The sequence below is a fragment of the Macaca fascicularis genome, chromosome X (genome assembly GCF_037993035.2).
Source record: "Macaca fascicularis isolate 582-1 chromosome X, T2T-MFA8v1.1".
Taxonomy (NCBI): domain Eukaryota; kingdom Metazoa; phylum Chordata; class Mammalia; order Primates; family Cercopithecidae; genus Macaca; species Macaca fascicularis.
Genome location: NC_088395.1, coordinates 153673378 through 153698755, shown reverse-complemented (window position 1 = coordinate 153698755; position 25378 = coordinate 153673378).

Sequence of the window (25378 nt, the reverse complement as noted above, 5' to 3'; positions counted from 1 at the left end):
TTTACTTCTTATAGTTCTAGGTTTTTTTCAAGCTTAACTCTTTAACGTGTCTAGATTTTTATTTTGGCTTATGTCATAAGGTAAGGATAAAAATGTCTTGTTTGTTCCAAAATAGCTAATTTCCATAATACCATTTATTGAGTAATTCATGTCTTCCTCTTTGAGATAATTACTTCACAATGTGTTACGATTATGCATATATTCAGGCCCATTCCGGGTTTTTAGTATTTTCCCTTGAATTTTAAATTTCTATTAACCTGGTATTTTAATTAGTATAGCTTTACACAAAAGACTATGAAATAGGAAAGTGAAGAGTCAATGTTGGTTTCAGGTCAAATAATTGTTATGGTGGGGATTTTTGAGTAAACTGGAAAGTTAACTTCTCTACATTAGCAATATACAAAAGGAATACATTTTAAAAAGTTATGCTATTAGGCTTTAAATCAACAATATATTACTCTTAAATGTGTGTGTATGTGTGTGTATACACATATGTCTATATTTACAGTATGTTTTTCTATCTCTGAACTCTGTAAAAATGCACTAAGTTATAGCATATATTCCTGTTAAACCTTTTCTAATAAGTTTTCCAATATTCCTTTGGCCTATACCCTCTGCCTGCACATCCCCTTCCTTGAGCTTCTAAGTCTCCTCGGGAACCACTGATGTCTCTTCACTTCACTATGTCCTTTGTTTATTTGAAGGCTGTTTATTCCTGCTACAGTAGTCATCAGTGCTTCCTGAGCCTTCTCAAAACCTGAATCAATTTAGACTCAATTCGAAAAGGATAATGTGGCAGTGGTATAACCACCCACCCTGCATTTATCTGCTCAGCAAATGCGCTTGATCAAATGATAGAAAATTGCGGCTGCTGGTCTGCATTCAGCTTACAAAATCCATCCTCTCTCTGCCCCTCAACTACTCTCTGCCCCATTGCTTTTCCCTTTCATCTCTGCTCACCCTCACTACCTGTGCCTGAGCTCCTGAACAATTCTGTCACCACAAGATGGGATTACCAAATCCTTTGGCTTCTGTTAAAGCAATCAAGCAATCTACTGCTGGCATTTTTTTTTTCATAAGTATAAAGTCTTTTAAAACATGATTTTGAACAGTTATGCAGCAATCTTCTCTACAGTGGCCTTGTTAAATTCTACTTTTCCTCAGCTCTGGGACTCATATGTGACAATTGGTTCCACTTACTGGTAATTTATCTTAGAAAAATATACTCTATGCTAACTTGGTACAAGAGGTAGTAAATTAAGAGTAAGTCATATTAATTGAAAATACTCCATGTGAGTATACATAGAAACATATTAATAGCTTCTTGCTAGGTTTGCATTGACATTTTGTGAGAAAACTATTTTGTAAAGTTCAATATTTATTGTAGTTCCTTGCACAGGTTTAGCATTTTGTTGAGCATGTATTCTATTTCACAAGGATTTGTAATGGTCTAGGAGTTTAGTTGGGCAGTGGGAGATACATTATATTGGAAAAAGTGTGTAATCCGGGAGATTTTGTCATTGCCATCCAAAAGTATTATCTCTGAGTGTGAATAGACATGTCCACAAGCCCACAAGGAATCCAAATCTAAAACTAAGGGTGAAGTGATACTTTGATACATTTGTAACAAAACACTAATACTTTTTCGCTTTTTAAAAATTACTATCTGTTAATTTGCTAAATACTAAAATTGGTGTGACATTGTACACATTTGACTTAAAACAACTGGTTTTGACCTTTCTGCCCTGAATGGTGCCTGTTTAAAAATTAAACCAGTGATTAGTTGCAAGATTGGCATCTCTATGCTTTTTACACTAAGTTCCTAACATCAGAGTCCCTTAGGTCTTTAGTAGAACTGGATGTTAAATACTGCATAAGGCAACTTGAGAGTGAGAAAATAGCTTTTACTGTAGCCAACAGTACGGGTAGGAAATAAATTACAAAACATCCTCTATATTCTCCATGCAAAGGAAACTGATGATTTTTCATTTTATACATCATTTACACCATGTGATGTAGTGATTCCACAAATTCACTAGACTATAAAAATAACAAATGAGAGAGAACTATTCATTTGCTAGTTCTAAATGTTCTATAGTGTTTTCTACAGTGTATAAAGGTAGATGTGTTGCTGTACATTTCATTTCCTCTAACCTATATTTAAGGAAAAGTAACACTTGTAAGAAGGATATGTTAGGAACAACTTCTTGTTGTAAATAAAATGGTCCCTTCTTTGGGAGAACTGAAGATACACTTTAAATATGGATAACTTCCATATTGTATGAGAGTTCAGGGATTTCCTTCAAACTATATTAGTAAAAGTATGGATGATTAATTAAATTGGTACATTTCAAACTACTTAATCTGATTAACCCTCACATTAGGAGTGTGTCAGCTATTTTACCCAGAGTCAGTAATTCATATTATATCTTGTTTAAAAAATAATTGGTATTATCTAAGATACTTCAGTAAAATTTTATAAGTCACAATTACATGATGGCATTAAATTTGATTATTCAGGAGCATGCAAGCTTCCACTTAAATAATCTCATAATTTTCCCCATTTTTTAGTATGCAAGACACGTCTGTCTCACTCACTCGTGCGCTCTCGCTGAAAAGTATTACTTGGAGGTTATTCCACTTTTTTGTGCATACAGAGCTACCTATATGAGCTACTTGTAGTATCTTAGTCTGCTTTTTGAACCAGTCCCCTATTGATGGACACTTAGGTTATTTTGAGTCTTTGGTATTACAATGTTTATTGAAAAATCATATATAATCTCTTTGTATATGGATGTGACTATATCAGTGGGAAAAGTGCCAAGCAGTGGAATTGATGGGTCATATGGTTGGTGGCATTTTTAATATTAATATTGCCAAATTTCTTCCATATAAGCTCTAGCAATTTGCATTAATACCAACAATTTGAGACTCTTTCCCTCACTCTACACAACATTGACAGAACTGAAGATATACCTCACATCTGGATAAATTCCATGTTGTATGAGATAATTCAGGGCATCCATTCAAACTGTTAGTAAAACTATGAATGATTAAGTTGGTAAATTTCAAAGTATATTAAACTTTTTGATCTTGCTAATTTGATAGGAAAAATGTATTTAGTTATTTTACCTGTCTTTCACAGTGAGTGAGGCTCAATTCTTCCTTTTCATATGTTTAAATCTTCTAGTATTTCCTGGTCTATGAATTGTCTATTTGTGTTAGGCCGTTCTTGAATTGCTATAAAGAAATGCCTGAAACTTGAGCAATTCATAAAGAAAATGACTCACAATTTTGCAGGCTTTATAGGAAGCCTGATGTCAACATCTGCTTAGCTTCTGGGAAGGCCTCAGGAAGCTTACAATTATGGTGGAAGGCTAAAGGGGAGCAGACACATCAAACTGCAAAAGCAGGAGCGAGAGAGTGACAGAGTAGGTGCCACACACTTTTAAATGACCAGATCTCACAAGAACTTAACTATCATGAAGACTACACCAAGCCATGAGGGATCCACCCCCATGATCCAAATACCACCTACTAGGCCCCACCTCCAGTACTGGGGATTACAATTCAACATGAGATTTGGGTGGGACAAATATATAAACTATATTACTCAGCCCCTGGCCCCTACCAAATCTCATGTCATTCTCATGTTGCAAGATACAATGATGCCTTCCTAACAGCCCCTCAGAGTCTTAGCTTATTCCAGCATTACCACAAAAGTCCAAAGTCTCATCTGAGACAAGGCAAATCCATTCCACCTATTAGCTTGTATAATCAAAAACAAGTTACTTGCTTCAGAGAGACAATGGTGGTAGAGGCATTGGCTCAACATTCCCATTTCCAAATTAAAAACTGGCCTAAAGGGGCCTATGGCCCCAGTCAAGTTCAAAACCCAGCATGGCAGTCGTTAAAGCTCCAAAAGAATTTCCTTTGACTTCATGTCCCACATCCAGGGAACACTAGTGTAAGGGGTGGCCTCCAAAGGCCTTGTAAGGCTCCATCCCTGTGGCTTTGCAGGGTTCAGCCCCCAAGGCTGCTGTCACTGATTATTGAGTACCTGTGGCTTTTCCATGCACAGGGTATGTCTGCCAGTAGATCTACAGTTCTCAAGTCTGGAGGGCAGTGGCCTCCTTCTCAATTTCAATAGGCAGTACTGCAGTGGGTACACTGTGTGGGTGCTCCAACCTCACATTTCTTTTTAGTAGTGCACTAGTAGGTTTCCTGTGGAGGATCCACCCCTGCAGCAGGCTTATGCTTGGGCACCCGGGGTTTTCCATCTTCTGCAATCTAGGTAGAAGGTGCCAAGCCTCATTCACTCTTGTGTTCTGTATACCTGAAGCCTTAATATCATGTGGAAGCTGTTAATACTTAAGGTGGCTTATGCTCTCTGGAGCAGTTGCATGAGCAGTATCTGAATCCCTTTGTGCCAAGGCTGGAATAAATGGGAGGTGGGGAACAGTGTCCTGAGGCTGTGCAGGGCAGTGGGGCCCTGGACCTGTCCTATAAAACTATTCCCTCCTAGGCCTCTGGGCCTGTGATGGAAAGATGTGCCATGAAGGTCTTCAAAATGACTTTGAGGCCTTTTCCCCATTGTTATGGCTATCAGCATGTGGCTCACTTTCAGTTATGCAAATTGTTTTAAGCAAGTGGATGCTCCACAGCCTGTTTGAATTCGTCTCCTGAAAAATTTTATTTCTCTGCTACATGGACATGCTGCAGATTTTCCAAAAGTTTATGCTGTTTCCCTTTCTAAATTTAAGTTTCAACTTTAAATCATTCCTTTGCTCCCACATGTGAATGTGGGCTCTTAGAAGCAGGCAGGCTACATGTTGAATACTTTGCTGCTTAGTAATTTCTTCTACCAGATAGCTTAAATCATCTATTTCGATTTTAAATTTCCAGAGGTCTCTAGGACACAAACCCAATGCATCCAAGCTCTTTCCTAAGGCATAACACACATGACCTTTGTTCCAGTTCCCAATAATTTCCTCACTTCCATATGAGATCTCCTCAGCCTGGGCTTCATTGTCCATATCACTATGAGCATTTTGGTCACAATGATTTAACAAGTTTCTAAGAAGTTTATGAACTTTCCTTAATCTTCCTGTTTTCTTCTGAGCCTTCTAAACTCTTTCAACCTCTGCTTGTTACTGAGTTCTAAAGCTGCTTCTGCATTTTCAGGTATCTTTATAGCAACACCCCATTCCTCAGTGCCAATTTTCTGTGTTAATCCATTCTTGAATGGCTATAAATACCCAAATCTGGGTGGTTTAGAAAGAAGAGTTTAAATTGGCTCATGGTTCTACAGGCTTTACAGTATGCATGAGAGTGACATCTGCTTGGCTTCTTGGGAGGCCTCAGGAAGCTTTACAATGATAGGGGAAAGGAGAGCAGGCATGCCACATGGTGAAAGCAGGAACAAATGATGGTGGAGAGATAGAGGTACATATACTTTTTTCTTTCTCCTTGAGATGGAGTCTAGCTCTGTCACCCAGGCTGGAGTACAGCCGTGCAATCTTGGCTCACTACAACCTCTGCCTCCTGGGTTCAAGCAATTCTCCTGCCTCAGCCTCCTGAGTAGCTGGGATTAAAGGCACCTACCACCACACCCGGCTAATGCTTTAATATTTTTGGTAGAGACGGGCTTTCACCATGTTGGCCAGGCTGGTCTCAAACTCCTGACCTCAGATGATATACCCACCTCAGCCTTCCAAAGTGGTGGGATTACAGGCGTGAGCCACCATGCCTGGCCCCATATGTTTTTAAAAGGCCATTTCCTGTGAGAAATCAATCACTATTGTGAAGACAGCACCAAGCCATGAGGGATTCACCCTATGACCCAAACGCCTCCCACCAGGCTTCAAATCCAGCAGTGGGGACTACAATTCAACATGAGATTTGAGTGGGGACGAATATCCAAATTCTATCACTGTTCATATCCTATACCAATTTTTATATTAAAACCTTTTTATTTGTAGGATATTTTATGTAATAAGATAGTTAGAACTGTCATCTGTTTAAACTTCTAAAACATGTTTGCCATTGTTTACTTAGTTCATTCTATAATTTTTATATAGCTATTATAACATTTCATATAGTCTAAGTATCATATCTATCATAGAGCTTCTGAATTTTGTATCACGCTTAGGGTTAACTATAGGATTACAAAGTAAGTATTCCTCTATCTTCTAATCCTTTAATGGTTTTATTAACTTAAATTTGTAGTCCATCTGGATTTTTGAAATGTGAGTTATGCCTTCATTTATTTATTCAACAAACTTTTATTGAGTCTGTACCCAAGTGCTGAAAAACACTGTAATATTCTAAGGAGTAACATCAGGTCACTCATGAGCGTGTTACAAGGCAGCCAAAACTGGTCACTTTGACAGCAATTTATCCACTTCCATCTACCTTTCATGTAAGATCTGTCAGTTTCACCCCACTGAGGATTAACTCTTCCCCATTTCCACGGACCAGCAGCATCAGCACCACCTGGGAGCTTGTTAGAAAATGCAGAATGACAGGTCCCACCTCAGACCTACTGAGTCTACATTTTAATAAGTTCCCTAGGTGATACTTAAACACATTAAAATCTGGGTAGCATTGAGCTGGACATGAAGAAAATATCTTTTGTCTTCTAGCCCATTCCCATAAATTAAAATACATATGGTTAATGAAAGGAAAAAGTGAGAACACCTTTTAGTTATTATGTTGATAGAGTATTTTCAAGATCAGTGACTTTTCTGTTCCTTTGGTCTTGTTTCCAAAGTATGACACCAATCCTAGCCAGTTTCAAATCAGTTCAAAATATTGCTTTCATTTTTAAATTACTTCTGTTAGGCAATTTTCATATGAATTCTAAGTATGTCACACAACAATTTTTTTGAGGCAGATGTTGTTACTTCCACTTTATAGAAGAAGAAAACTGAAATTGAGAGTTAAGGCAACTTTCCTAAGGTCACACAGCTTAAGTGGTAGAGTATCTAGATTTGTATCCAGGCCTGTTTGAGAGTCCACTCCTCAACCAGAAGAGTCACGAAAAGATGGTTAACATAGGTGGAATTTGGGAAAAGAAACAGTGGGATTAAAATGATAGAGCAGAAATGGGAATATTTGAATAGAGAAGCTTACTTGGGTAGCCAATGGTTAAGTAGACAGGCAGTTACTAAACATTGTGGTTAGCAACTCATTGTGCTTATGGTTTTTCAACTATTAAAGATACTTTACAGTTGCTTATGACAGTATTATGTACACAATGTTGCATTTGATTTTGAAAGCTTTCCTTTTCTGCATGAGGTCAGAAACTGTTTTAATGTCAATTAGGCTTTGTTTTAGACAAGTGAGCATGATGAACACATTCCCATCCTGTTTGCTCTGAAACAATTTCTCCCGTTAAGAGAGGTGAGGAGCGTGATTTGAACCAACCATATAGTTTCTATACTGGGATTATCTGGTTTTGTGTGGCAATTAGGCTCACGTACTGTCAATGAGCAAGGAGATCATGAAGGTAGCAATTTTAACCTTTCATTTTACTGATAAGGGTCTGAGTCCCAGAAGTGAGTAGGACTAGGTTGTGGTCACTCAGACACCTAGCTCTCCCTGTTTGAATTGCAGTTGGGTTTATAGCTGTCTTACTCCTCACTAGACTGTGAGCAATTAGAGAATAGGGAATAAGTTTTACTCATCTTTATACTCTTGTGACACCTTGTGTATGGGCTAGCATGCAGTAGGAACTCAATAAATACTTGTTGAATAGTTAAATGCGTGCTTAGTAGAGATTAATTTTATAGGTCACTAAAATCAGATGTTAAAGTAGTATAATAATTTTTGTTTAACTCAACTTAATCTCTATTTGAATACCCTGTCAACTTCAAAGGAAAAAAGCATAATCTTGCCTATTCAAAGTCAATTTTGTTACCTAAGGATTTTACAGCTGATTTGGAATGAAGACAGTCAATTTAGGATTCTTCTCTCCACCTTCTCTAAAGAATGGCACTTAGGTCTGTTGTGCTCACTTAAATGTATCTGACACCTCTTATGCATCCCTTTAGATCCTATTACTATTTCAGCTACTACTGAGGTAAACAGTTTGGCACTTGTTTCACAGGTACAGCCCAATAGCATTTCTTGCCTTATTGATGCTGATGTGTGGGATGTTTCAGAAATCAGTCAATGCATGCACAGTAGGGAAATGGTGATGAATTAATGCCCAATGGGTCAGAACTTTGACTCATGGGGCATGGAGGCTAGTTGATCAGTGCTTCCCCCTTTCTTCCTCTGGAAGGTGCATTTCATTTTTTTATTGTACCTCTGTCCTATTTTTCCTAAGTTATTGGGGTACAGGTGGTATTTGGTTACATGAATAAGTTCTTTAGTGGCGATTTGCGAGATTTAGGTACACTGATCACCCATGTATATACTGCACCATATTTGTACTCTTTTATCCCTTGCCCCCCTCCCACTCTTCCCCAAAGTTCCCAAAGTCTATTGTATAATTCTTAAGCTTCTGAATCCTCATAGCTGAGTTCCCACATGTCAGTGAGAAAATGTTTGGTTTTCCATTCCTGAGATATATCACTTATAATAGACTCCAATGTCATCCAGATCAATGCAAATGCTGTCAATTCATTCCTTTTTATGGCTGTGCAGTATTCCATTGTATGTATGTGTATATATATGTATATATGTATATATATGTGTGTGTGTGTGTATTTATATATACCACAGTTCCTTTATCCACTTGTTGATTGATTGGCATTTGGGTTGGTTCCACGATTTTGCAGTTGCAAATTGTGCTGCTATAAATACCTGTGTGCAAGTATCTTTTTTGAATAATGACTTCTTTTCCTCTGGGTAGATACCCAGTAGTGGAATTGCTGACTCAAATGGTAGTTCTACTTTTGATTAAGGAATCTCCACACTGTTTTCAATAGTGGTTGTACTATTTTAAATTTCCACTAGCAGTGTAGAAGTGTTTCCTGTTCACTGCATCCACACCAACATCTACTGTTTTTCGATTTTTTGATGATGGCCATTCTTGTAGGAGGAAGGGGGTATCGCATTGTGGTTTTGATTTGCATTTCCCTGATCAGCAGTTTTTTAGTGATATTGGACATTTCTTCATATGTTTGGCCATTTGTATATCCTCTTTTGAGAATTGACTATTCATATCCTTAGTCCACTTTTTGATGGGATTTTTTTTTTCTTACTGATTTGTTTGAGTTCATCATAGATGCTGGATACTAGTCTCCTTTGTCAGATGTATAGATCATGAAAATTTTCTCCCACTCTGTGGGTTGTCTGTTTACTCTGCTGACTATTCTTTTTGACATACAGTAGCTCTTTAGTTTAATTAGGTGACACCTATTTGTTTGTTTTTTATTGCATTTGTTTAGGGTCCTTGGTCATGAAATCCTTGCCTCAGCCAAGGTCTAGAAGGGTTTTTCCAATGTTATCTTCCAGAATTTTTACAGTTTCAGGTCTTAGGTTTAAGTCCTTAATCCATCTTAAGTCAATTTTTATATAAGGTAAGATACGAAGATCTAGTTTCATTCTCTTACATGTGGCAAGCCAATTATCCCAGCACCATTTGTTGAAAAGAGTATCCTTTCCCCACTTCATTTTTGTTTGCTTTGTCGAAGATCAGTTGGCTGTATTTGCACCCTCTGAAGCCATGGTCTGAGCTGTACCTTGTCCCCTTTTAGCCACTGCTGGAGCTGGAGCAGCTGTGATGCGGGTCACCATGTTGTGACACTGCACAGAGCAGAGGAGCCCTGGGCCTGGTCCAGCCCACAAAACCATTCTTCCCTCCTAGGCCTCCAGGCCTGTTAGGGGAGGGGCTGTCATGAAGGTGTCTGAAATGTCTTCAAGGCATTTTCCCCATTATCTTGGCTTTCAACATTTGACTTATGCAGATTTCTGCAGCCTACTTGAATTCCTCCCAAGAGAATGGGTTTCTCTTTTCTACCACATGGGCAGGCTGAAAATTTTCCAAACTTTTACACTGTGCTTCCCTTTTAAATATGTTCTATTTTTCACGCAATCTCTTTGGTCATGCATATGAGTGTACACTGTCCGAAGAAGCCTGTTCACATGTTGAATGCTTTGCTGCTTAGAAATTTCTTCTGTCAGTTACCCTAAGTCATCTCTCTGAAGTTCAGTTTCATAGATCTCTTCCTTCCTTTTTGGCACTACAAGATGCCTCCAACCTTTTTGCTAATGCATAACAAAAGTAACCTTCACTCCAGTTTCCAATAAGTTCCTTGTCTCCATCTGAGGCCACTTCAGCTTGGACTTCATTGTCCATATCCCTATCAGCCTTTTGGTCACAACAACTTAGGTCTCTAGGAGGTTCCAAACTTTCCCACAACTCCCTGTCTTCTTCTGAGTCCTCCAACCTGTTCTAACATCTGCCCATTACCTGGTTCCAAAGCTGTTTCCACATTTTCAGGTATCTTTATAGCAATGCCTCCCTTCCCAGTACCAATTTTCTGTATTAATCTGTTCTCGCATTGCTATGAAGAACTATAATTGGCTCATGGTTCCACAAGGTGTACAGGAAGCATGTCTGGGGAGGCCTAAGGAAACATACAACCATGGTAGAAGGTGGAAAGGGAAGCAGGCATGTCCTATGTGGCTGGAGCAGGGGAGAGAGTGAAGGGGGGTGGGGGTGCTACACACTTCTAAAGAACCAGATATCATAAGAACTCACTATCATGAGAACAAGGGAGAAATCTGCCCACAAGATCCAATCACTTCCTGCCAGGACCCTCCTCCAACATTGGGGATTACAATTCAACATGAGTTTTGTTCAGGTACACAAATCCAGACCATATCGAACTAGGAGTAGAATTGCTAGATTATACAGTTTAAAAAAGTCAACTCTTGACAATTGAAAAACCATTTTCCAAAGAGGCTGGATAATTTTACATTCTCACCAGCAATATGAGGGTACCAATTTCTCCACATTCTTACCAAGGTGTACCATCCTTACCTTTCATTGCCTGTCTTTTAATTATGACCATGCGAGTGGATATAAACCAAATTCTCAAGATCATTTTGATTTGCAATTCCTTAATGATTAATGATGTTTAGTATCTCTTCATGGGCTTATTGGTCATTTGTATATCATCTTTGGAGAAATATATATTCAAAGTTTTGCTGATCTTATGAGGGGCTCCTTTTTTGGCAATAATGTTGGCATCTGATCACAACATTGGCTCATTTTTAATTGGGTTATTTGTCATTTTATTGTTCAGTTGCAAAAGGTACTTGTAGATATTCTGGATATTGGATCATTATATATGGTTTGAAATTACTTTCTCCTAATTTTTGGGTTGACTTTCACTTTCTTGATATAGTGTCCTTTGAAGAACAAAAGGTTTTAACATTAACGAAGTCCAATATATCTATTTTTATTTGGTCTATTACTTTGATGTAATATCTAAGAGTTGGATAGTTTTTATAGACTCCTGATTTTATTGTTTTAGCTTTTAATTTAGTTCATTGATTCAATATTTTTTAATATAGTGTGAGGTTTTTCATTTTAAAACTAACTTTATTTTTAAAGACAGTTTTAGATTTATTAAAAAACTTGCAAAGATAACACTAAGTTCCTATATTCACTCCAAATTTATGTTACTAACATTTAAGTCCACACTTTCTTTACATTGCATCAGTGTTTACCTAATATGCTTCTTCTGTTTCAGGATCTCATCCAGGACACCACATTACATTTGGTTGTCAAGGCTCCTCTTGGCTGGGACAGTTTCTCAAACTTTGATTTTGATGAACTTGAAAGTTTTGAGAAGTACTGGTCAGGTGTTTTGTCAGAGGTCCTTCAATTGATATTTGTATGATGTGTTTCTCATGATTAGATTCAGGTTACAGGTTTTGGGGAGGGGGGACAACAGATGTAAAGTGTCATTCTTGTCGCATTATATGAAGAGTGCATGATATCAACATGATGTATTACTACTGATATTGCCTTGATCATCAGGAATAGAGTAATGTTTCTTAGGCTTCTCCTTGTAGTTTTACTCATCTTTAATTTTTAAAATTGTGTATTATACTCATATGAAGGAAGTCACTATACACAGCTCACACTGAAGGAATGAAACGTTCTGAAACCTTGAGAATGGAGTGTCTACATAAATTATCTGGTATTCTGTATGGAAGTTTTTTCTTTACCCTAATGATTTACTTATTCAGTCTTTCATGTATGTTAATTCAGTCTTTCATGTATATCAGTATAAGAACATTACTATTTATACTTTACATTATAATCTAATTTTTTTTTGCTCAAAATTTCCCAGCTTTGGCTATCGGGAGCCATTTCAATGATTTCTTGTGTCCCTTTGAATTACTCCTATTAATGTGGGTATTTTTTTAAGTGAGGACTTTACTTTTGGCACTACAAGAAGCTTACAGCTCATCCTAGAATGCTCTTGCCCCTGACCTAAAATTCATTATCATACAGAATATCTTCAAGGAGCCTAGTTCCTTTTATCAGAGAATGGTATTAGAAATGAAGATCTGTGTGCTAGGTCTGTTCATTGCTACGAGGATGTCATTGCTTTTAGGTCCTCTCAGTTGACAGAGCAAGGAAATACATGTTTATATACTAACTCGTATATATACACATACCTATAAATATTTCTGTGTGTAGCCATCTGTATATAAAGCTAAATATGATTTCATAGGGATACCTCCAACTTTAATCCATTACACATGCATCATTCTAGGCTATTACCCTTGTTTATTTTATAAACTTCCAATCCAATGGTAAGAAATATGGCCCCCACTATCCACCATCCATTTGCTTGTTCAATTCCAGTATACATGTATAATGGTACCAGAATTGTTACTCCATGCCCCTGTACTCATGTGGGAAACATTTCTATCAGTTACAATACATGTGTAGTTCCTTTTGCCTTTAGTATTACAGACTCAACTTATTTCCAAACTCATTTAGGTCAGTACTTTCTCTATCCCATTCAGCAAACTCGTTTCATACATTTGTAATAAAATTAGATTTTCTCGTTATAGTCCATATCTTCAGGGATCCTCCTAGATTCTAAAACATTTTTTAAAATTCCATACGTTAATGTTTACTCCTTGTGCTGTAAAGATCTGTGGGTTTTGACAAATGTCTACTGTCGTGTATCCACAATTACAGTATCATAAATAATAGTTTTGCTGCTCTAGAAAATTTCTCGTTCCTCATCTATCTTACTCTCCTCCATCCCCCAACCCATGCCACATCTGGAAACTCCAGATTTTTCTTGCTGTCCTCATAGTTTTGCTTTGCCCAAAATGTCATACATTGTAATCATGCAGTATGTGGCCTGTTCAGATGGACTTCTTTCACGTAACTATATGCATTTAAAGTTCATGCCTTTTTATGGCTTGTGAGATCATTTTTTATTGCTGAATAACATTCTTTTGGATGTATGTAGTAGTTGGTCCATTTACCTATTCTTAGGTTCAATTTTATGTATACTGTAATTTTTATGACTTTTTTCCACTTAAACTTAAATTGCTTTTACCATTCCTGTTAATTATTCCTGCTTATTCTTCCTGCTTAGTCTCCCCCTTCCTGTTTATCTTAACGACTTTTACATTAACGACTTAACAATTTTTACATATACAGTACTGTAGTATTAACAATATGTACCTTGTTGTATATCACATCTCTAGAACTTTTTTCATCTTGCAAAACAAACGTGATAAGGGAGACTCTAATGTAAACTCTTTCCATTGAATGACAACTTTTCTTTTCCACTTTCCCTTAGTCCCTGGTAATCACCACTCTACTACCTGTTCTAAGAGATAGACTACATTAAATACCTGTAATTGAAATCATGTAGTCTGTCTTAGTATGTAGTCTGTTTTAGTATGTAACTGAAATCATGTAGTCTGTATTAGTATAATGCAAATAGTATAATGCAAATAGTATGCAAATAGTATAATGCATTTGTATTGTGTATTATGCAATTAGAATAATGCATTATAATGCATTTGTGAATGTATAATTCATGATACTGCATTTACTATAATGTCTTCAAGGTTCACCCATTTTTGTCACGGTATTTCCTTTTTTAAGTATGAATAATATTCCATTGTATGTACCACATTTTCTGGATGCATTTGTATATGAATGGATACTTGCGTTGCTTCCGTCTCTTGGCTATTGTGAATAATACTATAATGAATATGGGTGGGTAAATATCTCCTTGAGATCCTATTTTCAGTTACTTTGGTTATATTCCCAGATGTGAGATTTATAGATCATATGGTTGTATTTCAAATAATATTTAAGGAATCTTCATAGTATTTTCCATAGGGGCTGTACTATTTTACATTCCCATCAGCAGTGTACAAGGGCTCCAATTTTGTCACATCCTCTTGAACACTTGCTATTTCTTTTTTCAGTCAAAAGGCGAATAGTTTAATTGTAGAAACTCCAAACTGTGGATTCTGCGCAGAAGCTAAAACATTATGTTAATCTGTATGAACGGATATGGAATAGTTTCTGACCCATATATACTGATTTTCTATCAGGACTAGACATTGCTTTTCCTGTTGAAGAGACTGAGTCTTGATTGCTTTAGTAAAATATATTGTCAACCTAGAACTAAGGAGGAGACAGTTTTGACTAGGAAATGTTACAGGGTAAACACAGTACCTCTTTGTGACTGGTAGATATTTTCTCTTTATCCATATAAGCTTGTACTTTCTGCCTTCTTTTCACTGAGATCAGTGTGGGGGATGGTTAGGATGTTCTATCTTAATTTTTATCAAAGTAACACAAAATGAGATTAAAAGTATGAAACAACACAGGTTTTTAATGAAATGCAATATCTGCCTGCTTTAAATGTCTCTATTTTCAGACATACTTTCTAGAAACAACCATTTTTAACCATTATACTTTTAAATTCTGGTTATTACCTACTTCTATACTTATAGGAATTTTACGGTTTTAAGTCTTAAGTTTAGGTATTTAAGCTATTTCATGTTAACTTTTGTATATGATATAAGCTAAGGGTCTAAATTCATTCTTTTGCATGTACATAGCCAATTTTCCTAACATAATTTGTTGAAAAGACTATCCTTTCCTCACTGTGTAGCTGGCATCCCTGTCAGTGATCATGTGACCATATATAGGAGAGTATATTTCTGGGTTCTCTTCTGTTTTTTTGGACTATGTCTGTTTTATACCAGTACTATACTAGTTTTATTACTGTAGAATTTTAACATATTTTTAAATCATCCTCTTTCCTGTTTATTAAGAATCAAATTTCCCCAAGTAATGTTTATAGTCAAGACATTTGTTTCAGTTTTGTTTTGGTACCTACAGTGCCACTGTTGCTTGGAGTAAGATAAATGGCATGTCATCGGCAATAATCCTATCTTTTGGGCAACATAATTTTGAAAAACAATGAGATGAGGTTGACGTTATCAGTTGACAAATTTCTAATCCATGCCCAGATTTGTAATAAAATGTCTTCATATTTCATAATTTTTCATAATCTATCCCTGGGTCTTTGCAACCATGCAGATATTATGTACTTTAAATAAAACATCTTGTCACTTATGGTATGCATAAAAATTGTTCTGAAGCTCAGGAGCATACCTATGCTTCCTTAAGGATAATACTTTGAAAGAGTTCCTGTTTTCTAGTGGTGGTTTTCTACTGTTCTCATGCAAAAATAAGTTTTACCAAAGAGTTTATTTGCATATGGAAATGTTTCTGTGTCTTGATTATCCCCAAAGGCATTCTACACAGGAGTCATCCTTGCCCTCTCACATTCAGTTCTTTGAATCGATGCAGCTGAAATTGTGGATAAAGATAGAAAATTTCCATGGTCCTAACAATCGCATGCCAGCTTGTTATTGTGATTTAAACAAAGACAAAATACTATGTGCAAAAACAAACAAAATATAGTTAGTCAGGCATTGTTTCTAAACATGGACTCTAACCTCCAAAACTAAAAATACTTGATTTATAAACCTATGGTGAAACATCATTGCTAATTTTAAAGAATTGAAGCCTGGGTTGCTGAATTGTATGTTTTACATAAGCGTGTGAATTAAGATTTCTAAAACAAATCGAAACTCTGAATCATAAAATATGTATAATATGCACGGCTTGAGATACAAAACTGCTCAACACTAAAGCTGTATGAAAGAGTGACTTTAATTGATTTTCCAGTTTAATGGAGATGTGTTAAAAATATTAATCTATCACATCTCCCCCTCCTCTATCTCAAAATCATGTTACCAGTAACCATTATACCATTATAGCACCTGAGAAAGGTTGGAGGGGAGGGGAACTGTTTCCCCATGTTTTCACACTGCTAATCAAGACATGCGCGAGACTGGGTAATTTATAAAGGAAAGAAGATTCATCGACTAACTTGAGCATGGCTGGGGAGGCCTCACAGTCATGGTAGAAGGTGGAGGAAGAACAAAGGCATGTCTTATATAGTGACAGGCAAGAGAGCATGTGCAGGGGAACTGCCCTTTATAAAACCATCAGATCTTGTGAGACTTATGCACTATCATGACAATAACATGGGAAATCCTGCCCCCATGATTGAGTTACCTCCTACCAGGTCCCTCCCACAACATGTGGGGATTATGGGAACTACAATTCAAGATGAGATTTGGATGGGGACACAGCCAAACCAAATCTCATGTCTTCACATGTCAAAACCAATCATGCATTCCCAACAGTCTCCCAAAGTCTTAACTCATTTCAGCATTAACTCAAAAGTCCATAGTCCAAAGTCTCATCCGAGACAAGGCAAGCCTCTTCCACCTATGAGACTGTAAAATCAAAAGTAAGTTAATCACTTCCTAGATACAATGAGAATATAGGCATTGGGTAAATACACCCATTCTAAATGGGAGAAATTGGCCAAAATGGAGGGGCTACATGCCCCATACAGGTCTAAAATCCAATGGAGCAGTCAAATCTTAAAGCTCCAAAATGATCTCCTTTGACTCCATGTCTCACATCCAGGTGACACTGATGCAAGAGGGCAGTTCCACCCCTGTGACTTTGCAGGGTGTACAGCCCCCCTCATGGCTGCTTTTATGGGCCAGCATTGTCTGCGGCTCTTCCAGGCTCATGGTGCAAGCTCTTGGTGGGTCTATCATTCTAGGTCTGGAGGACGGCAGCCCTCTTCTCACAGCTCCACTAGGCAGTGCTCCAGTGGGGATGCTGTGTGGGTGCTCCCACCCCACATTTCCCTCCTGCACTATCCTCCATGAGAGCTCTGCCCCTGCAGCACACCTCTGCCTTGGACATACAGATGTTTCCGTACATCCTCTGAAATCTAGGTGGATGTTCCCAAATCTCAATTATTGAATTCTTTGCATCCACAGGCCCAACACTACGTGGAAGCTGCCAAGGCCTGGAGCTTGCACCCTCTGAAGCAACAGCCTGAGCTCTACACTGGCCCCTTTTAGCCACAGTGGGAGCAGCTGGGATGCAGGGCACCAAGTCCCAAGGCTGCACACAGCAAGGAGCAACCTGGGCCTGGCCCATGAAACCATTTTTTCTTCCTATTCCTCTTAGCCTGTGATGGGAGGGGCTGCTGTGAAGACCTCTGACGTACCCTGAAGACATTGTCCCCATTGTCTTCGTGATTAATATTTGGTTCCTCGTTACTTAAATTTCTGCAGCTGGCTTGAATTCTCCCCAGAAAATGGGTTTTTCTTTTCTATTACATTGTCAGGTTGCAAGTTTTCCAGAAGTTTATGCTCTGCTTCCTCTTGAATGCTTTGCCGCTTAGAAATTTCTTCCTTCACATACCCTAAATCATCTCTCTCAAGTTCAAAGTTCCACAGATTTCTAGGGCAGGGGCAAAATGCCACCATTCTTTTTGCATAGCAGGAGTGATCTTTATTTCAGTTTACAAAAAGTTCATCTCCATCTGAGACTACATCAGCCTGGACCTTACTGTCCATATCCCTGTAAGCATTTTGGTCAAAGCCTTTCAACAAGTCTCTAGCAAGTTCTAAACTTCCCCACATCTTCCTGTCGTCTTCTGAGCCCTCCAAGACTCTAGGAATTCCAAACTGTCCCACATTTTTGTATCTTCTGAGCCCTCCAAACTGTTCCAACCTCTTCCTGTTACCCAGTTCCAAAGTTGCTTCCACATCTTTACAGCAGCACCCACTCTGCCAGTAGCAATTTATTGTATTAGTCCATTCTCATGATGCTAATAAAGACTTACCTGAGACTGGGTAGCTTATAAGGGAAAGGTTTAGTTGACTCACAGTTGAGCATGACTGAGGAGGCCTCACAATCATGGTGGAAGGTGAAGGAAGAGCAAAGGCGTGTCTTCCATGGCTGCAGGCAAGAGAGCATGTGCAGGGGAACTTCCCTTTTTAAAACCATCAGCTCTCATATTTATTCACTATCATGAGAAAAGCACAAGAAAACATGCCCCTATGATTCAATTACCTCCCACTGGGTCCCTCCTGCAACACGTGGGGATTATGGGAGCTACAATTCAAGATGAGATTTGGGTGAGGATACAACCAAACCATATCACCCCATTATATCACCTAGCCATTATACCACTTACAAAGGAAAATGGTTAGCAAGGTAGAGAAATTAGAAAGTCCACACTGTAATGGAAAGTTGTCATGTTTTTTGCAGCCCAGCATCTAAATCCTCCTTCAGAGTTTGGGGAAGTGCTTGCTGCATGAGGTTTTTCACTAGAGAATCTTGAAAATGCCAGATATTTGCTTCCCCAGCCTACTTTGCAGTTAAGCCTATCTAGTCAGAAACCCCTATCTCAGGCCTTACATGGAAAATTGATACAAATAAGACTGAAAAATCCATTCTGGCAAGCATAGAATTGGTGTACTAGCAGCCACATCAGTTGTCGAGCACCAGTGATGTCTAGATCCAGCAGTGGTGGCAGTAATGCCTTCCAGTACTTCTGGGGCATCGCTATGATGCCTCTCTGCATGGTTCTTCAGCCCTTCTGGAGTCTGTGAGCTAACCAGTTTCCAGGAATAAATTTATTTTCTGTTTAAATTAGGTAAAACTGGTTCCTATTGCTTCCAGCTAAGACCTCTAAGAGATACACTCACCCCTTCTAGTCTCTTGTGAATTGAGAAAAAGACAAGAGATCAGAGGTATGGGAATCAGATGGTGAGACACCTGTGTTTCACACTCATGTCTTCAGCCTGGGGTTGAGAAGAAAGCCTAAACAGGAAAATGGTCTGCTGTGCCTCTCAAATCTTGGTGGTCTTACAAGGGACTCTAATAGCCACATGGAGCTGCTGCATCAGTGTAAAATGAGTAGAATAGCGTGTTAGGCAGAGAGAGGGACTAAGATCAGCTCCTCAGGGTTTCTCAGTCTTCATGTTGCAGAGGAAGCATGCAGAGGTCCTGAGATGTCCTGAGTAGGAATGTGAAATATAACTGATAGTATTTGATGGTGCACTTATGAGGGACAACACAATGTTACAACAGGTTCTTAGGCTCTCGTGTAATAAAAATTGACACGAGGTTTAGCAGGTTTCCTAGACAAGGCTTTTATTAGGGGTTTATGTTTGAACACAAGGGAGGCGGCACAACAGTTTTCTGGCTGATTCTAAGAGTCAGGAGGGTAATTTTAAAGGGGTTAAAGTGGGCAAGGAGTGACATTTGAGCATGTAGAAGTCAGGAACTTCTGGTACCTGTGCAGTTTGATAACATGCTTCATTTGTTGCATGTCTTATTAGCATATTAAATACTAAATGTCCACCTCTGCATGTGTTTAGTATTATAATGAAACTATGGTGGAAGTTCAGTTGTTCTTCTAGACTTGTACACAGCTGGGAGATAGGATTAAACCCCCTTGAGTAAGATTTATGGTGGGAGCTGCTTATATTAGTTTCCTCAAGGTCCTGCAATCAATGGTAGGCATCTTGAGTAAGATTTCCAGTGCAAGGTCTTGATGGTCTCTTTGGGGTTCCTGCTGGCCATGCCCGCCACCAACTTGCAATAGAGGGTCCTTGGTGGGATACAGGGGTCAAGTCCCATCCCTGCTCTGTCTTCACAATAATAGAATAAAGTGATCCTATAGTTGAAGACTGCAGGACAGACTGGGCATGGGATGCAGTAAGAGATGCAGCTAATTCTCTGGGTAGCAAGCTATGCTGATGAGAATTAAAGTGAGGCCAAGTTAACAGGAAGGACCATTGGCCCTGTTTGAGCTGAGAGATGACAGGCCATTAGTTCCTAGCTGTAGACCAGATAGATGATAAGGACAAGGGATAATGGCCACTCCCACCAAACAAGCCAATGAAAAGCCAGGGATATATAGTCATTATGGGATGGGAAATAATATTGTCTCACCTCTTTTAGTAGGGGATAAATATTCCTTCTGTGGTGTTGAGGGAAAACTCACAGCTCAGTCATTATTTTTGTCAACTTCATTTCGGATAGGATAAAATGGGTACATTGGTTGTTTTGTGTCTCCTTGAGGGTTCACTTATCACATGAACTTCCTGTGCAGTGAAATGTAGTTTGCAGGTACTGAGATACCTGCCCAAAGAACTTGTTTTTCTTCTGCCTCTGCATTACACCAAGGTTTCTTAAACATGTAATGGATTTATTAGTCCATGTTTACATTTTTTATTATAAATTGTTGAGCTAGTTAAATATATTTTTACTGTATTTGAACACAGAACCAAAAAGTAAATTGCCTAGCGTATACATGACACTCTTGTTTACCAGTGTTCAAGAAATTAGCATTTGTCCTTCTCACTGTGACCAGACCACATGGCCTATTTCTAGATTTGAATACTAGAAATAGTATTTATACAGTAAATAATGTGGCATCCAGATCCTCTGGCCACATTGACTAAGCAACCGAAACATGAACCATCCATATTCAGAGTAACAATCAAAATGACTTGTTACCACATTTCGACATGACCTATCTATTGAGAATGCTCACTCAACTCATACTGCCTGGTTTTATTGAGACATCACCAATTTCCTTAGGCATTTAGAGACACAGTTAATTCTTACAATTAAAGTAGCTGAGGCAGAGAGGGATGCAAAGAAATTGGTCTGAAGTAGTGGTAGAGTTAGAATTTATTAATAATTCAGTTGCTTGCTCTTAGTGAACCTGTGTTTTTTGGAGATAATATCCATCATCACATTAATTTCATGCCTGTGGGATTGGGTAGTCTACCTGTGTAATTAGTGGGACTATTATCATGCTGCAGTTTAGAAATGACATTTTACCACCTGATATAAGTTATTTGGTTCAGTTGATTATATATTTTGAAAGCCCCTTTGCTGTACCATCATTTATTTGAAATGAGATTCTGTACTTTTCCCAGAGTATCAAAATATATCAATGTGTATATGTGTATAATATATATTCTTTCAATTCCCATTGTCCAGGGACAAAGCTATTTAATCAACTTGATATAGATAGCTCTGAGGTAGTAATAAAAATGAAGTTCTCATAGATTATTTTTTCTTAATGTGTTTTTAAAATGTTAATCTGACTAGATTCTTCTACACAAATAAACATGAATTTTCTATAAGATGAAGGTGCATGAAAGAGGGACATCCTCTTGATAAATGAACTGTTATTGTCAGCCATGATTAAAATTTTGTTAGAAGTTGTAACGAACAATCTAGAATTAGCATGACCTTAGTTTTTGAAGTTTGGTCAATTTAAATGTCATTGTAGAACCTTAGTGTTTTTTGTTTTTGTTTTTTTTTTTTTTTTTTTTTTTGAGATGTAGTCTTGCTCTGTCCCTCAGGCTGGAGTACAGTGATGCAATCTCGGCTCACTGCAAGCTCCTCCTCCCAGGTTCACACCATCCTCCTGCCTCAGGCTCCCGAGTAGCTAGGACTGCAGGCGCCCGCCACCACGCCTGGCTAAATTTTTTTTTTTTTTTTATTTTTTTTTTATTTTTAGTAGAGATGGGGTTTCACTGTGTTAGCCAGGATGGTCTCGATCTCCTGACCTCGTGATCTGCCCATCTCTGCCTCCCAAAGTGCTGGGATTACAAGCATGAGCCACCGCGCCTGGCCGAGCACTAGATTCTTTTTATACCTTGGTTATAGTTACGAGAAATTAAAAATTCATAATGCTTTAAATTCTATCTTACAATAATTAAATTTATACAGTAAATATATCACTTTTTAATCTTTTCATATTTGTAGTGATTCTTAAATACTATTCAACAGGAATTGTGCTAAGTATGTGCTAAGCAGTGTGAATGTGAACTTGGATGCATTCAAAGTATATACCTACACAGATAACTAAGTGCTATAGCTGCAAAGTTGATTTGTTTGCTACCTCAGATTATCATTGTAAGACACAGGCACAAGGCACCTATGAAAATAATCTGTGAAAAAACAATATGACGTAAAGGCAGAAATGCAGATGAGGCTATGAATGAAGAAGAGCTCATGGTGTACCACTTAAAGTAAAATCCCACATAATTTCCTTCATGAAAATTCTTTACGAAGGAAAACAGAATCAAATTCAGTCGTGGGCTCAATCGTGTCCCCTTCCCAAGTTCTTTTTTCTTTAAAGTCAGGGTCTTACTCCACTGCTCAGGCTAGAGTGCAATGGTGTGATACTGTCTCGCCACAACCTGGGCCTCCTGGGCTCAGGTGTTTCTCCTACTTCAGCCTCCTAAGTAACTGTGACTATAGGTGCAGAACACCACAACTGGCTTTTTTTTTTTTTTTTTTTTTTTTTTGGTATTTTTGTGTTTTTAGTAGAGACGGGTTCTGCCATGTTACCCAGGCTGGTCTTGAACTCCTAGGCTCAAGAGATCTGCCTGCCTCGGCCTCCCAAAGTGCTGGGATTACAAACGTGAGCCACTATGCCTGGCCCCCTCCTCAAATTCATATGTTGAAGTCCTAATCCCCAGCAACTCAGAATATGACTGAATTTGGAGATAGCATCTTTAAAGAGGTGTTTAAGGTAAAGTTAGGTAATTAGGGTGGGCCCTGATCCAAAGTCACTGTTCTTATAAAACAAGGAGATTTAGGATACAGACACCAACAGAGGGGTATGACCATGTGAATATACAGGGAGAGTGCAACCATCTGCAAGACAGGGGCCTTGAAGAAACCAACACTGCCAACACCTTGGTCTTAGGCTTCTAGCTTCCAGAATTGTGAGAAAATAAATTCAGTTTGAGCCAAATAATCTGCGCTACTTTGTTATGGCAGGCCTAGCAAACTAGTGTAATCACATATACAAAGAGTTGTCATTTATGCATGCTTAACTGCATTGACTCACATTACTGATGGTGTATGGCATGGCAGCTGCTAAATTTGGTACAAAATTTAAAACAGAACTTGGTGTTTGTAATCATTCTTAAATAATGTATCATAGATCCTTTGTGTAAGTTATTTTGCTATTCTGGAATATAAAAGGGCAGGAGCAAGGAAAAGGCCAGTTTTCTCAACTGTGCTTCTCTCCTACCTGTGTGGAGAATGTCATCAGCTTCTGCTCTATGTGGCCTGGCGGGGAGGGGCTGTGCTAAGTTAGGTCAGATCTGCTCTTGTTCCATGTAACTTGTTTGCTTCCATCAATTTTTGTATTTCTGATCCAGTTCGTGGTGGAATTAATAGTGCATGTGGCTGTACATGTTTGGTATCAGTAGTTTCCAACCTAAATTCTATATCAACTAAATCACCCATTAGATACTTGATAGAATATAAATGTTTCAGAAATTCTAGGTCGCTAAAGATTTCACCTCCCACATAACCTTTCTCAACTTAAACTTCTCTTAACTATTAGAGGCTATTCTCCATGAAAGGAGAGAAAAAAACAAGAAAATATGAAATAGAGCAAACAGGGACACTAGCGAAAGGGTAAAGAAAACCCTAGAAGGATGGGGAGCAGATCCCCAGAATGGCAGCTGTGCTCCAGATATAACCAGTCCAGATTGTAGTAACGTGACTCAAGATATGATGCCACCATCGTACCTTCTTTATTAACCTGAGGACAGAGTGCCCAGGTGAGCCCAGCCCAAATTCTTACCTGCGCTTGGCTTATTTTCTGGTAAACTTCCTATTCTGCTCTCTAGATCCTTCTGCCTGTTCAGCCTATGACTCAATTTCATCTCACGGAGGTATTCTTTCTCTCCAGGAGGAACTTAGAAACAAAAACTATAGAACAGCCTACTTCCCTGATTACAGCCCTGCCAGATGTCCCAAGTATAGTGAGCCTTTTGTTTTCCAGGTTTCATAACCTTGCTCATTATTACCCTGGAAAGGGCTCTTATAAACTCTCACTGAAGTCAAAGTTACATTTTGTGTGGCTTACCTTTTCTTGAATTTCTTCATCTAACAATGGCAGCGTTGCCCACACTTGGTTTTTCAAAACAAAGCAATGTATGAGTGGAGGGAGGAAGATGTGGGTAGGAGAGGAGCTAACAGATCTTTTAAAGTATTGGTAGGGTCCTATTTTCTTCATCTGGGTGTGGGTACTTAAGAGTTCATTTTATTAGTAGTATTAGTTTGAGTACATTTTATTAGTATTAGTATTCGTGAAACTAGGGGTCAGCAAACTTTTGGTAAAGGATCAGATAGCAAATATTAGCAGCTTTGCCGTCTATAAGATCCCTGTCAAAATTAACCCTACCACGTGGCACAAAAGCAGCTATAAGTACTGTAGACTACTTGATGTGATTGTTTTCCATTAAAACTTTAGATGACTGGGCTACAATCAGGCTTGATTTGGCCCATGAGTTGCAATTTGCTGGCCCTTCCAAATTGTACATACATGTTTTATATGTTCTTAAAATGTGTGATCCATTTTTAAAAATATGTAAACCAGCAAAGAACCCCTGCCAGAAAGACCAGATGCCAATATTCATTCCACAGTAAATTATAAAATGCCTTTTTGGCCCCTTTTTCTACATGCTTATTTCATTTCTTTCCTGTTTTAATTTGGCTGCTGTCATATGACCTTTCTATTACCAAAATTTTGGACATAAGCCCTATGATATGATGGACATTGGATTGGAAATCAGGAAAACCAGATCCTACCCACACCTCTACAACTGACTACTAAATAGTTAAGTGAAAATGTCTTTCCTTCTTCAGGTCTCAGTTACTCCCTAGGTAAAATGAGTTAGGCCAAGTGGTTTCAGAGGCCATTTGTAATCCAAATAGTTTGTTATTTCAGATGTCTTACTGTGATTCAATTTCAGACATTGACTCGCGCACTTCTTTCCTGACTCCCCCTGAAAGAGTCGTTCAAGTTACACCCACTTGGAATATTTCCATGAACACCCACTTGGAATATTTCCATCGAAGTTTTCTACGTTAGAGGATTCATATGCCAATCAGCATTTTAGTATTAATCGGAGTACA